General features: G+C 43.4%; 1 long non-coding RNA gene across 1 annotated transcript in view; it reads right to left on the bottom strand.

The window, feature by feature from the left end:
* LOC120373023 overlaps window positions 1–1,262 on the bottom strand; it is a 110,152-nt gene extending 108,890 nt beyond the window's left edge. The window contains exon 1 of the long non-coding RNA XR_005585334.1: window positions 1,198–1,262. This is a non-coding gene — a long non-coding RNA (uncharacterized LOC120373023). The remainder of the gene's footprint in view (window positions 1–1,197) is intronic.
* Between the last annotated feature and the right edge of the window lie 12,750 nt (window positions 1,263–14,012).

The raw sequence follows: 14,012 nt of genomic DNA on the forward strand, positions 1-14,012 counted from the left end.
CAAAAGATGGAGAAAATTTCTGGCCCAACTAGAAGCAGCAAATCTCATAAATCTCAGAGCCTGTTCTTGATTTCTAGCTAAGTACTCCAGATCCAAGACCTGTGGGTAGTTTGGATAAAGTTCAGGAAAGCACCTGACTTATGGGCATGTCACTGACCCAAACCAGCCTCTTCTAAGCCTTTTGCTGTTCACCTATCACTAGACACCATGACACACACAAATGAGTCCATGAGAGCAAACACAACTGGCAGCTCATGTTTTAGGCCTAGAGTAGCAATCTTGGCATCATGCCTGTAGCAAACTGGTTTGCTATTGCAATTTCTCTTACTTCTGAGCCCTCTTGCAGAAGGAGAGATCATTGTTTTGAAGTAAGGGATCCTGGAGTTTGGAGAGAGGGCAGGCATGGTTTGTAAAACAAAGACCCTATTAATTTTAAGGGGTGACTTTCAGCTTTACTACCCATGCATATTTTCTTATTTTCTCCTGGAAATGAAGATGTTAATTGGAGCTGACAGTTTTCACAGGTTTCCCCCCACTAACAATATTTTTAGTAAAGTCATTCCACAGTGGGGCCCAATTCTTCCATTACTTCAAACACTTTCCCGAGGGAACTTTTTAACCTTTCTTTTGAAATGTTTGATGCCACTTGCAGGGAAAACAGCTCTATTGATTTAACATCTATCAAGCACAGGCAGTTATTAATTCCAGGCTCTTCTTCTGACCTTACAGAGGTCTGAGGTGCTATGAATACTAGCAGGCTACTAGTTTGTTTCATCTACCCAGCCATGAACCAATGATGAGCCTGAAGCCCAAATCTGATCTTGGGGAGGTGGAAGCCTGAACACATAACTGGATACAAATATGGTGACTGGCCCTTATCATCTGAACAAAACAGGTAGATGCCATAAGCATTAAATGCTGCCACCACCCTATAGAATCAAAGAAGAACTGGGAAGGGAGTTCTTTCTTCACAGAGTCTGAACTGAAAGATGGTCTTTGCCCTATTCTTGGGACTTTTGTTTTGTCAACCCCAGCAATGAGACATCTCTATAACCTAGGTGCCACTGACCCATTTACAGCAGTAACATTTGCTACCAGGATATTAATTGCACATGTGAACAACCCATCACAACAGGAGAGCACAGGAATAAGAAAAGGAAAACTTTGGCCAATATAACAGGATTTAAAAGCACTTACCGGCTGGAAGAAAGGGAAATGTAGCAAGCAATAGCCAGTTACAAAATGGACGCTTTAGGGTTGCAGCTGCTTGGCTCTGCCATATTTAAAGGGCCAGCCCCAGAAAGCCATGGTAGGGGCGAAATCTCCTATCAAAGAGCAACCTCCCAGTGGGGAGAGGCAGCCGACTACAAGGGGTGCAGCTGCAGTTCGGGAAGGTGCTGCTTCTGTGTGTTGCATGCTCCCCTGCTATCATAAAGTATTGATTACATTGATTTTCCCCCTATAGTCTGACACGAGCAGTTGCACAAAATGTATTGTTTTAAGTTATAGTGCTATAAAACACACTTACATGATCAAAAAGTGAAGATGTATAAACACACTTAGCCACCTCAAGGCTTCCCCACATGCATGGCCTAGAATTCCTTCAACAGCTGCTCAGGTTCCATTTTGATTTCTATTGTCACAAATGATACCTAACATTTAGGGCAGGGGTCGGCAACCGGTGGCTCGCGGCTCGCCAGGGTAAGCACCCTGGCGGGCCGGCCCGGTTTGTTTATCTGCCGCGTCGGCAAGTTCGGCCGATCGCGGCTCCCACTGGCCGCGGTGCGCGGTCCCAGGCCAATGCGGGAGGCAGGAAGCGGCGCGAGCTGAGGGATGTTCTGGCCGCGGCTTCCTGCCTCCCGCATTGGCCTGGGACCGCGAACCGCGGCCAGTGGGAGCCGCGATCGGCAGAACTTGCCGACGCAGCAGATAAACAAACCGGGCCAGCCCGCCAGGGTGCTTACCCTGGCGAGCCGCGAGCCACCGGTTGCCGACCCCTGATTTAGGGGGTTTGTGGATTTGAAGTGCTGATGTTAGTGGCAAAATATTTGTACTGTGATGCAAATAGCTAAGAGGGTTCTACTTAGCTTTATCAGAAATTATAACACAGGGTTTGGAAAGGCCTCTTTGCAAAATAACTGCTCATTTGAGAGTAGAGAGACAAGGTGGGTGAGATTATTATATCTTTTACTGGACCAACTTCTGTTGGTGAGAGAGACAAGCTTTCGAGCCACACAGAGCTCTTCTTCTGACTCAAAAGTTTCTCTCTCTCACCAAGAGAAGTTGGTCCTATAAAAGATATTATCTCACCCACCTTGTCTCTCTAATATCCTGGGATAGACACAACTACAAATACACTTCATTTGATAGTGGCAGTGGGCTTAACAGGAAGCTTGTGTCACAGCCTACAGGGACACTTCTTCCTGGTGCGTCAACCCAGCTCTCCTCATATGCCCACAGCTTCCAATGATTTCATGGTTCTGCAAAGGTCAATAAGAATTTGCTGGTGCAGAGAATTCCCTAAGCTGCTGCTCTTCAGCTAAATGACCCCTGGAACTCACAGACAGGGCGGTTGCTTCAATACTCTATTGCCACAGATTGGGCCCCTAAGTGTTGATATTTTGCTAACTTGTTGGATCCAAGTATGAGTTGTTCCCACAGCTGTGATTACTGATTTGTATACATAATTTTATTGGTTATATATAACATAGTTTCCATATCATATACAAAGAAAAGGCTCTGAACAATCATATTCATGACATAATGTACCAGCATTTAAATTCCACTCTGACTAATTCTAGAAATAAATCCAAACAAACCTTAAACCACAGATTACTTTTAACCCATTGACATCTAGGTATAAATAAGATACAATGAGATTGTATAGCCTAGTGGATAGAATACTGGCCTGGAACTCAGCTGATCTGTTTTCTAGTCCTGCCTCTACTAATACTAGCCTGCTGGTGACCTTGGGCAAGTCACTTTCCTTTTCTGTGCCTCAATTTCCTTATATATAAACTGGAGATAATAATACTGACCTCCTTTGTATCAAGTTCTACTGATGAAAAGGACTATATAATCCCTTTGTCTGTGAGCTGCCTGTACCGTCCTTGTAATCATCCCAGATATTAGCTGTACAGTCCTAAAAAAAACCTCCCCATTATGTGGAAAAGAAAGGACTAGGTAAAATAGATGAGCAAGAAAACACATCTGCTACATCAACAAAACATGGTGATCCTCTCCTCCAGAGCTATTTTATTACTGATATTTATTATTATTTATTATTATTATTAATATTTATTATTAATCTGTCACCTAAGGTCCTAAGTTTTAACAGGTTTACATATTATTGCCATGTAAATATCGGCAACAAAACAATTATTACAATAGTGAGCTTTTGTTTAGAGAAACCATATACAGAACTAGCCCCATATGGCTCTGAATTCATGGTAGTTTGGGGACCATGAAATACAACATGCCTCCATCAGCATAGTATCTGAGCTCCTGTCTGAGTTTTCATGATAAGACAAGATATAAAAGCACAGTATTATAAGTGCAATATAACAGAAAAAAAGTTCATGGTGAGGCTGTACATTATAGCAGAATAGAGGGGAATAGGGAACCAGACAAAAACATGTTATTTATTGCCTGATTGCTTTACCTATTACACATCTGTTCCCTTTCCTTGCAAATGTCAAGGACGATTAACAGTCTGGTTAAGGTAACCTGACGTGTGATATAAATAGGTATGGCTTTGCCACGTGATACTTTTCATGTGGCTAAGCCTGGACCAGCTTCTGCTCTTGTTAGCACCAGTATAAATCCAGAGAAACTCCTGTGAAGATAGTCAGGTTAGTCTAGTGTAAATGAGAGGAGAATCTGTCTCTATGAGCCAGACTAATACTCCTACATATGCTGAGTGGCACTGTACTCCAGAAGTAACCCCAGTAAAACAGATGTGGAATAAGAGTCTACTTACTGAGAGTTAGAGCAGCAATTTGACTCATTATGAGCAGGGCTTTGCAGGCAGAAGCTGAATCATGATTTGATGCCAAGACTTTATAATTTTTGTTTAAATAATTGGAGATATACCAATCTCCTAGAACTAGAAGGGACCTTGAAAAGTCATCAACTCCAGCCCCCTGCCTTCACTAGGCAGGACCAATTTTTGGCCCAGATTCCTAAGTGGCCTCCTTAAGGATTGAACTCACAACCCTGGATTTAGCAGGCCACTGCTCAAACCACTGAGCTATCCCTCCCCCTGGGATAAGCATATCCTGGCACAGAAGCCTGAACATGGTAGACTCAGTTGTGGCACACAGACAAAGCCCTGCTTTAGGGGAGGTATGAAGGTGCAATAAACAGCAGGGACTCTGCTAGGTGTTCTCCTTGAAGCTGCTGCCTTCAGTTCAGATTCTCAAAAGTATTTAGGCTACTGAATTCTTCTGAGGATCTGGGTCTCTGTGCTCAGTGCAAGCTAATGCAGGGCCAGTCTTTTTGGGGACACACAATAAATAATGTGTGTTTGTACAAAGGACATAATAAAAACGTGTCAGAAAAATGACAATTGAGTGACTTGAAGTCTGAAATACTAGAAAGTCAGAATTGTCAGGAGACAAACCTAAATGAAAACAAAATGTTTATAAGATACCATGTCCATAGCCCTTTTCCACCACAGGACACCACCCCACATTAATTGTAAAATTAGGATTTAGCTCATCCAGCCTCTACATGAACACCTTTGAACTAGATCCAAAGCCCACATTGAAGTCAATACTAATATTCCCCTAAGTTCAATGGGCTTTGGATCGGGCCTTTACTGAGGAAGGGAAGCCTAGGCCAGGTCTAGCTTTGGAAGGCTATGTTGGTATAGCTACACTGGTATACCATACTGGCAACAGGCTCCTAGTATATACAGTTTATACCAGCAAAGCTCGCACTTATGCTGTATGGCTTATTCTAATCCCCTGAGTGAGATAAACTATGCCAGCAAATGCAGTTTTGCTAGTATAACTGCATCTACACGAGGGGCTTTCACTGGCACAGGTATGTCTGTCACACATTATACCCCATCTCACCACTGGCAGACAAACCGATGCCGCCAAAACTTTGTAGTGTAGACATGGCTCAAGCTAATGACCTCTCCCTAACGTACAGCTACGTTAAACTCCCACACGTATTTTTCTGACTTGTCTCTGGAGTCTCATTTGATGTTGCTCCTTTTTGTCAGGAGTTTGTTCCAGGTCACCACTCTGGCCTATAAACACAGTTACTTTCTGTGATCATGATGAAGTTCTCACAGGCAACACTGAGTTTTCTTGAATTGGTTCAGTTTTGCCATTTCCACAGCAAAAAAAAGGCTGTTTTTCATGGAGAAATAGGATTTTACCTTTTGGAATTTCATTTTCACAAAGGCTGACTAGACACTGGAAACACTTTTTTTTTTTTTGTCTTGTGTATTAGTTCAGAGGATTTCCTAATGGTGAGAAGTCTTATACCTAATTATAACTATTATAATTACAAGTCTCTGAAGGAAAGGGATGACTAACAAAATTAACTGTTTAATTGATCTATTTGTCTGCCTGCTTAAATAAGTAGAGGAGACTATTCCACACCACAAGTGCAGGAGTTGAAGTCTGGCTTTAATCCATGAGAAATAAAGTTTTCAGAGGTCTGATTCTGCAATCAAAATGACAATGTGAAATGAACTCATGTTCGCCTGGGGCTTGCCTTGTCAGATACAATAATGCTTGCTCCAGTCAGGTCAAATAAGCAATAACCCACTCGCCCAGTTTTTATGGGGGTCACTGCAGCTTGTCACTTCATTATTAGATACATTTGAACATAGACACTTAAATTGGTTTGTTAACTCCTGGCACTTAGAAATGTACTTTCTTTAACAAAATGAGTAGAGAGGAAACCATGCTTGTTGCTGCAAAACTGCAAGGTGCTGCAGACCATCAAGTGGACCGCCTGGCTCTATGACTATAGAAACAATAAGCCTAATTTGCTAAAATTAATTATGTATGAGCTCACAGAAGACTTTGCATTTTGGAGACAGAGTCGTCCTCTGTGGCTGTTTCATAGAACTAAAAGTGAACTTGCATGGCTATTGCCTGATGCTGCAGATACAGGAGACAGAGCATGCTCTTTTAGGTGTTTTTATGAAACTGTCCTAGAAAATGTAAAAAGGTAAAATATTCAAAAGCACCTAAGTGACTTAGGTGTATAGGTGCATAACCCCCATTGATTTCAATAGGAGTCTGGCCCCTAAATACCTTTGAGGATCTGGGCCTAAACGCTTTTGAAAGTCAATGGGATTTGGGCTTGTCTATACATGCTTATGTGGAGTCCCAATGAATGGGACTCACTGAATCAGGATTGAATCCACCAGAATGTTCTAGAAATTGAATAGGGTTCTATAGAAATTCTTCAGGGCACATGCCTGGAAGTCACTAGTGCATGGATCTCTGTAACCAGATGGAAGGGGACACTTTTTGCCCCAAGGTTATTTGGGCATCCGACAACAGTAAGGCTGCAGAATAATTTAATGGCAGGCAGATGCCTTGCCTAGTGGCAGATGTTGTGGAGGTGGCTTGTGTAGTAAGTGCAGGCCCTGATAAAGGCCCAGTATGAGGCCTGAGGCCTGAACTAAAGTAATCATCAGACTTTTAACACATAAAAAAAGTTAAGCTGTGTGAGCTAGGTAGGCCCTGCCTGCTCAAGCTGGCACGAAAGGGCTGCTGCTGCATAAAATATATATTAGCATATAATAAACACTAGAACACACACACTCACTAACATTCATTCCATAGATAACAGGAGGACAGGCCATCCCCACAGAAATGACAGGGGCAAAAGGGTAAAATGATGGATAGAGTTGTTTTGTTGTACCAACATGTACAAGGTAGTAGTAGTAGGTAGAAGGTACGTAGTTGGTAGAAGGTTGAGTACAAGGAGAGGTTGCAGGTGTGATGTGTGTGGTGTTGTGTTGTGTGTTGTGTCTGTATAAAGGAGGGGGCCCTTGAGGCTTGCCCCTCCAGCCTAGGGGGCCAGAGGAAATCCCGCCACTGACTGAGCTCCAGTCCATGTACTGGCTAGCTACTTGTCTGCTACTGTGTCAGTAGACTTTGTGGTTATTGGGGGTTCTCATCGGGTCTGCTGGGTCAGCTATCTGCGCAGAGCTGGGGCAGCACACAGAGGGAACACACGCACGCAGCTGAGTGATATCAACATTGGAGAGAGCAGAGCACCACACCGATACCGCTCTGACGACAGCTTGTTCTTTGAAATGCTTCCCTCTTCCAACGAGCCACACCTTAGACATGGCTGGGTTCCTCTTCAGCCAGCTGATGAGGATTTTGATCACCGGGGGATGGTTTTCACAAAGCATTGAGAAAGCTGGGAGTTACCTTCTAGTAACCCCCATTCTCCCCACTGCAACCAGTCACGATCCAGCAGGGCCAAGCAGTGGAGTAAATAGGGACCTTTACTCTACTGTAGGTTGAGTCAGGACTGTGACAATCTAGCCCACTGTGAAGTATTTCAACAGCCATCCCATTACTTTACCCTAAAGATGCTGCAATAGGTAGTTTTTGGCACTGTCTACACTGCACACCACAGGCGGAGCTGTGTACTGTATGTGTAGGTACTTGGTGCAGTGAAAAGCAAGCTGTGTCCACACGGCAGGATGTAGCTACACCCACGTGTCAGTGAAAGGCTCTGGGAGGAGAGGGCTGTGGGACACTACACTACTAAAAATAGCAGTGCAGCTGTGGGAGGCTTGGGTGTGCAGAGAGCCAGGTAGGGTACATACCCACAGGGTTCAGGCACGTCTTTACTCTACTTGCCTAAGCAGTGCCTCACTGTCTACACTGCTCTTTATACCCATGCTGGGTAGGGGGGAGGGGAGCTTGCGGTAGATGTACACTGCATGCCACTTTAAGGAGTGTGCACTGTAGACATACCCTTTAAATTCTTTCCTGCTCTTCCCCTCCCCCACATTGAGTTTGTAGTTCTGGATAGGAAGGAAAACCCTTCAGAATTAGAATGCAGTAAAGAAAAGTACTAACAACAGAATCAGAGGGCTCGGCAGTATCAATCCCTGCAAGCTGTACAGTAAGCTATGTATCTGCAATAACTGAGTAAACCCAGAACCTAATTAATGTACTAACATATTATCACTGCTTGTCATCCCGTCAGATAAACAGATACCAGATTTCACAAATCAAGGAATGAGTGTTAATTGTTTTATCACACTTGTACCATGAGACAAAGTAGAATGGAATAAGTTCTGGGTCCTCTAATTATACCAGCTCTTTAGAGATTAAATAGACGGTTGTCAAAATCCTCAGCTTTCTCTCTGGCTTTATATGGAACATTTTCAAGGTGAATAAGACCTTGTAAATATTTCCACCACTCAGGAACTGACAGAGGTATCCTAGTTTCCCCTAGCAGCATGAGACAGCGCTTAGCCATCAAGCCAGCAATGCGTTTTGACTTTTTTTTTTTCATTAATTCATTGCAATATCATAAAAAAATGTAAACAAAGGAAGCATAGAAGCTATGGGGACTCATGCAGAATGAACTGAAACATACATTGCTCCAGCAAACTTTTCTTTTGATGGTGATATAGGTTTAAGAAAGGCAAAGTGAAAACAGATGCAAGAAAGTTCCTACTCATCTTATGAATGTTAGCCAGTAGGTGGAAGATTGTTCATTGGCTGCTTTCCTGTTGGGTAAAGATATGCTATTTGTAAAAGAAAACGAGTCTAATGTTTCTTAGTCCTTGTAGCTCTTAGGGCCAAGATGTGGGCCTTGCTAGAGCTGGTAGGTTTATAGAGCTTGAAGGGAGCCTAAGTCTCCTAGCCCCAGGTCCTCAGAGGCACTTAGGAACTTAACTCCAATTTATTTCAATACCTTTGAAGATCTGGGTTTTATTTCTCTCACTGAAATAAATCTGGTGCTGGTTTCATCTACCAGAACTACAGCCAGGAAATCCACAGCTCCATTTCTGGGAGGAGCAGGCTAAAATGGGCTAGGGTAGGTGGGTGACCGTCAGCAGAAAGATACGAATTACCCATAATAAACTACACCCCCTAATTTTTAGACAGGTTAAAGTGGAAAGTAACGTACAAAGCAGCCAAAGGCACACAAGCCACCACATGGAGGGAATGCTTTATAAACAAACCGCAGCTCAGCACCCACAAACAGAGCCGTCAGGACATGAACTGTAGCATCTTTTAATTGCTTAAAGGCGTGTGTGTTTTGTTGAGGGGGGCAGAGACTGTGGAAGTGGGCGAGAGATGGAACAGAGGCAGGAGCTGCAGAAACTTCCTAAAAGTGGGGGGACCCCTTGGCACCTGAATGGTGGCCCCACCCCTCCCCCAAAGCCTCACCGCCACACCACCCCTTCTCCCTAAAGCCCTTCCCCCATTGCTTGCATTGACAGCCAGTAAAAAGTAGGGGGGGATCCTCCGGCCTCCCCCGTTCCGGTACCCCTGAAGAGACAGCTATGGTAAAAACCTGCATTGTCACTTCAGGGAGTGACCAACAGGAGCTAGCAAAAGGTTTGGTTCCTGCAAGCGGCTGCGGGTTCTGAGCTCCCATTGCAGCCAGTTGGGAGAGGAGCGTGTTCAGTACAGCACAGGATCAGGCGAGCGAGAGAGTTCACCGGAAGTGATAGCTCCAGCCTGTGATTTGGCTTGTACAGAGCAGTCTTGAACAGCACCAAAGCAGGAGATTATTACACGGTGAGGTTGTTACTTTGAGTACTGCTGTGCATGAGCATCCAGACTGAGCCTGCTGCATTTATGTCACATACCTTTCACGCGCCATTGAATCAAGAGCCCAGGAAGAACGTGTCAGTGCTTTATATACTAAACTCGCCAATCTGCACCGAATGCTGCTTCTGTTTTGGCTGCATTGCTGCCAGAAGAATTACCTCTAGCTGTCTGGCAGCCTGGGAGTGAGTTCAGTGCTCAGAAAAGCGAGAGCTAAATAGCACTGGGGGCGGCACGGTGTGGGCAGATGCTGTACAAGCCTCCCAAGGCTGCTCTGCTACCGCACCTCAGTCCTGACCTGCGGTTAACTCAGCCAAACTGCAAGCATGCATGCCTGAGAGCGGGGTGGAAGAGGGATAGCAACGTGTACAAATGGAGGCTGGAAAGAGACCATCAAAGTCATCCCAATTAATTGTCTAACAATTGGATCCTACTCCCATGGACAGCAGTGGCAAAACTCTCATGGATTCAAATGGAGCAGGACATAACCCTAAAATATAATTTATCCGCAGGTCTCTAGAGGTGAGCGGCTAGCTCCTACAGCCAGCTTTTTGACTGTGACAGGGTTGCATAGCTGGTCTGAAATCAGGTGGTCTCTGATTCCATTTTCTGGCTCAGGGGCATGTGTCAGCAGTCGCCTTCTGGCTGGTAGGGTGCTTTGAGCCTTTGCTAAATTGGGGATTTGGCCTCCTAGCCAGACCAATGAGGCCTCCCCTTCCCAGGTAACAAATAGAGTCTAAAACAATACACGCCTTTGCCCCGCCCAGGCAGACTTCACTCCAGTTGATGAAGGGCTGTTGTAACAGATATTGACCCTCTGAATGCATCCTTCCGTCACCCTTTCCCCAGGGCAAAACAGTTCTTTGCATTGTGTTGTAGCGTCCTGCTTACAAGCACTTGGTGGCACCATAGAAGAGCACATGCCCTCCCCATATTGCAGGCCCCTAGGATATTAAACCATGAGCAGCAATCTGCCTTAAACCAGAGACTTCCCAAGGGCACTTCCTGCTCCTGTGTTCTCAGCTTTTCTGAATCATCACTCTTCTCCAGGACTCCCCACGCCGTCCTGGCCCTAAACCATTCTTCAACTCTCTGGGAAGTTTCTTCCTAGTGCACCTTGTGACGCTGCACTCCATATGTTTATGGAAATATGTTTATGAGTGTAAATATAATGTAACTGGAATATGCTTTATTCAAAAGGTATCATTACAAAGCTTCAGAGGGGTAGCCATGTTAGTCTGGATCTGTAAAAGCAGCAAAGAGTCCTGTGGCACCTTATAGACTAACAGAAATATTGGAGCATGAGCTTTCGTGGGTGAATACCCACTTCGTTGGATGCATGTAGAATCTTGCTTGCATATATATATACCTGCCTCTGGAAATTTCCACTACATGCAGCTGACGAAGAGGGTATTCACCCACGAAAGCTCATGCTCCAGTATGTCTGTTAGTCTATAAGGTGCCACAGGACTCTTTGCTGCTATTACAAAGCTTATAATCTACTGAGTGCGGTCATCCTATTTGTATTATCTCCATTTTATAAATGGGGAAACAGAGGCTCAAAAAGTTTAAGATTAACATCTTCAAAAGTGACCTCTAATTTTGGGTGCCTCATTATTCAGAGGCCCAGCTTGAGACACCTTGGGCCTGAGTTTCAGAATTGCTGAGCTGTCCTCATGGCTCCTGACTTCAGCTGGAGTTGTGGATGAAAAACGTTGGCCTAAGCAACTTGCCATGATCTCTCACCAAGGCTGTGAAAAAGCCAGGACCAAAACCCGTATGTTTGCACCTTAAACCACTATACATGTGTGAGCGGCAACTATACTTCGTCAGATGCACCCACGAAAGCTCATGCTCCAATACGTTTGTTAGTCTATAAGGTGCCACAGAACTCGTTGCCGCTTTTACAGATCCAGACTAACATGACTACCCCTCTGATACATGTGTGGAAAGCCCTATTTAAAGCTTGTTCTTTATTTGTGTCCCCTGGACTTACAGTACAGCCAGCTGCGCTCACTCAGAGCAGTTAGAGTCCAGCATGTTATGCTCTACCATTTGTACAGATTGCACATCCGCATTGAAGGACAACAGCCGGCTGGATTTGATGTAGATTCATTGTGTCCACAACACTTGGTTGGGTAAAGATTTGGTTCCTCAATGAAGAGTATGAAAATAGATAATGCAGCAATAAGCTCTTTCTTCCTCCATTTACTGATTAACAAGCTCTGAACTTGAGCAGAGTTTTGCATTTAGGGGAAAATGACCTGAGATGTGAAGGTTGGATCTGAACTAACCTAAAGTTGAAAGATCCAAATTGGAATTCTCATCTTAAAGAGGAATTTGGTTTTGGCTCTGCAGCTGATTTTCCCAAAATTTGAAGATTTGAGATTCTGGATCAGTAAAATGTCATTGCAGATTTGTACTTCTTGTGTTTTGCAAAATGAACAAACACAGATTCATTGATGGCAATTCAGTTGAAGAAGGTGGATGAGAGGAAGTGTCCTCTTCACACAACTGATTCTTTACCATGTTCTCCCTAAGTTTCACCCAGGAAACAACACTTTAGAAAATACCTTGTTTAAAATATCACTAGGAAAGGTGACCTTCTCTGTGAAATTATATGCATTGCGCAGTGGTAATTTCTCTTTCATGGGGGGTGTTATTTCATACACCATGAGTGAATATTTCAGTGTGGATTTCAAGTGCCTTTTTGTGGTGGTAGTGTTTTTGATCAAATAATGAAACAATGTATGCTACACAACCTTAGATCACATCTATATCCATTTCAACAAGCACACCACCATGAAAACTGCTGGTACTATAAACATGCCTATTATGATTAATAAATGAACAGGGAGTTGTTTAGTATGAGGCAGCATTGGGCTCTAAGGACCAAGTCTAAAGGCTATTAGCGTTAATAGAAATACTTCAGTGGGCTATCAATCAGGCCCTAAACATACAAAGTCCACATCTATTCCAAAAAGATAATCTCAATATTTCAATACATTTTTCATAGATTTGAAGGGCCTGATTTTTATAGTGTCCTCAACCTGGCCTTCCCCTTTGCACTCACAATTTTGCATTTGCAAATAAATAAAATACAGTTTTACAGATGTAGATATCCAACCTCCTGATTTGCAAATGAAATCCAGTTGTTAGACTGCTCAGTGAATTCAGTTATGTCTGCTAGTGTTTTTGCCCCCAGATTGTAAGATCTCTGGGGCACTGTATTTGTTGTTGTGTCTGCACAGCCGCACAATGGCGGCTTGGTCTGTGACTGAGGTTCCTAAATAATATCACAATACAAATAATAAATTATTCCAGTGCAAAAACAGGGTAGCCAGGATTCATGCAACAGGCCTTAAACGTTGCATCTTCCTGTTTTTCCAACACTAAAAATGATGTAACTTGCTTTTATCATCTTTTCCTTCATCTGTTCTAGGGGCAGGAATTAAAGGCTTGTCTCATTTAACAACATCTGCTAAAACCCAATGGTTTCCATCTGGATGGCAAAGATTTATGCAAACTCAGTTTGAAATTTAACTGCAAACTTTTAGGAGAGGTTAAATGTATTTACTCCAAACAGAATGATGTCAAGTTTCTACAACCTTCTAATGGCCTTTGGCTCATTTTATTTAATGTAATTACTCCAAAAAAGTATCAGCTTTTAAACCCTTTCCCCCCATCCCATTGTGTTTCCAAGATAGCGATATCAAGGGAGACCAAGCAATTTCATTGTGATATGGACCTGAGCTTTTAATTGCCTCAGAAAGGGACTAGACATAGGTATGTGTAAAAATAAAGAGAGTACTATAACTAGCATTATAAAGCCAAGAAAAGTCATTTTTTGGATCAAGCAACAGCACTGCCTGAAAGAAATCAAGGAGAAAATAAAGTTTATTTTTATCTAGAGATCAAACAGCTAACCAAAGAACATATGATCTATGTTACTTTATATTCCTGTGACATGTTTAGAGAAAGCAATGATGAATATTTTAATTTTACATTTTTCTTTAACAATGGACCCGTCAATATCTCTCCAGCTGCACACCAGATAGATTCCAACACTCCCAGCCCGGCTGTACACAACAGGGCTCTGCACACGTGTGTGAATCTGCTGTCAAGGCACCCTTCTGTAGGATAGGATACATGCGCACTTCCATATGACACAGAATTTAGGCTTATAGGTCTTTGCTTGTCACATTTCAAGCTCCAATAGCTTTTAGAAAT

This window comes from Mauremys reevesii, linkage group 10 (assembly GCF_016161935.1).
Source record: "Mauremys reevesii isolate NIE-2019 linkage group 10, ASM1616193v1, whole genome shotgun sequence".
NCBI lineage: Eukaryota > Metazoa > Chordata > Testudines > Geoemydidae > Mauremys > Mauremys reevesii.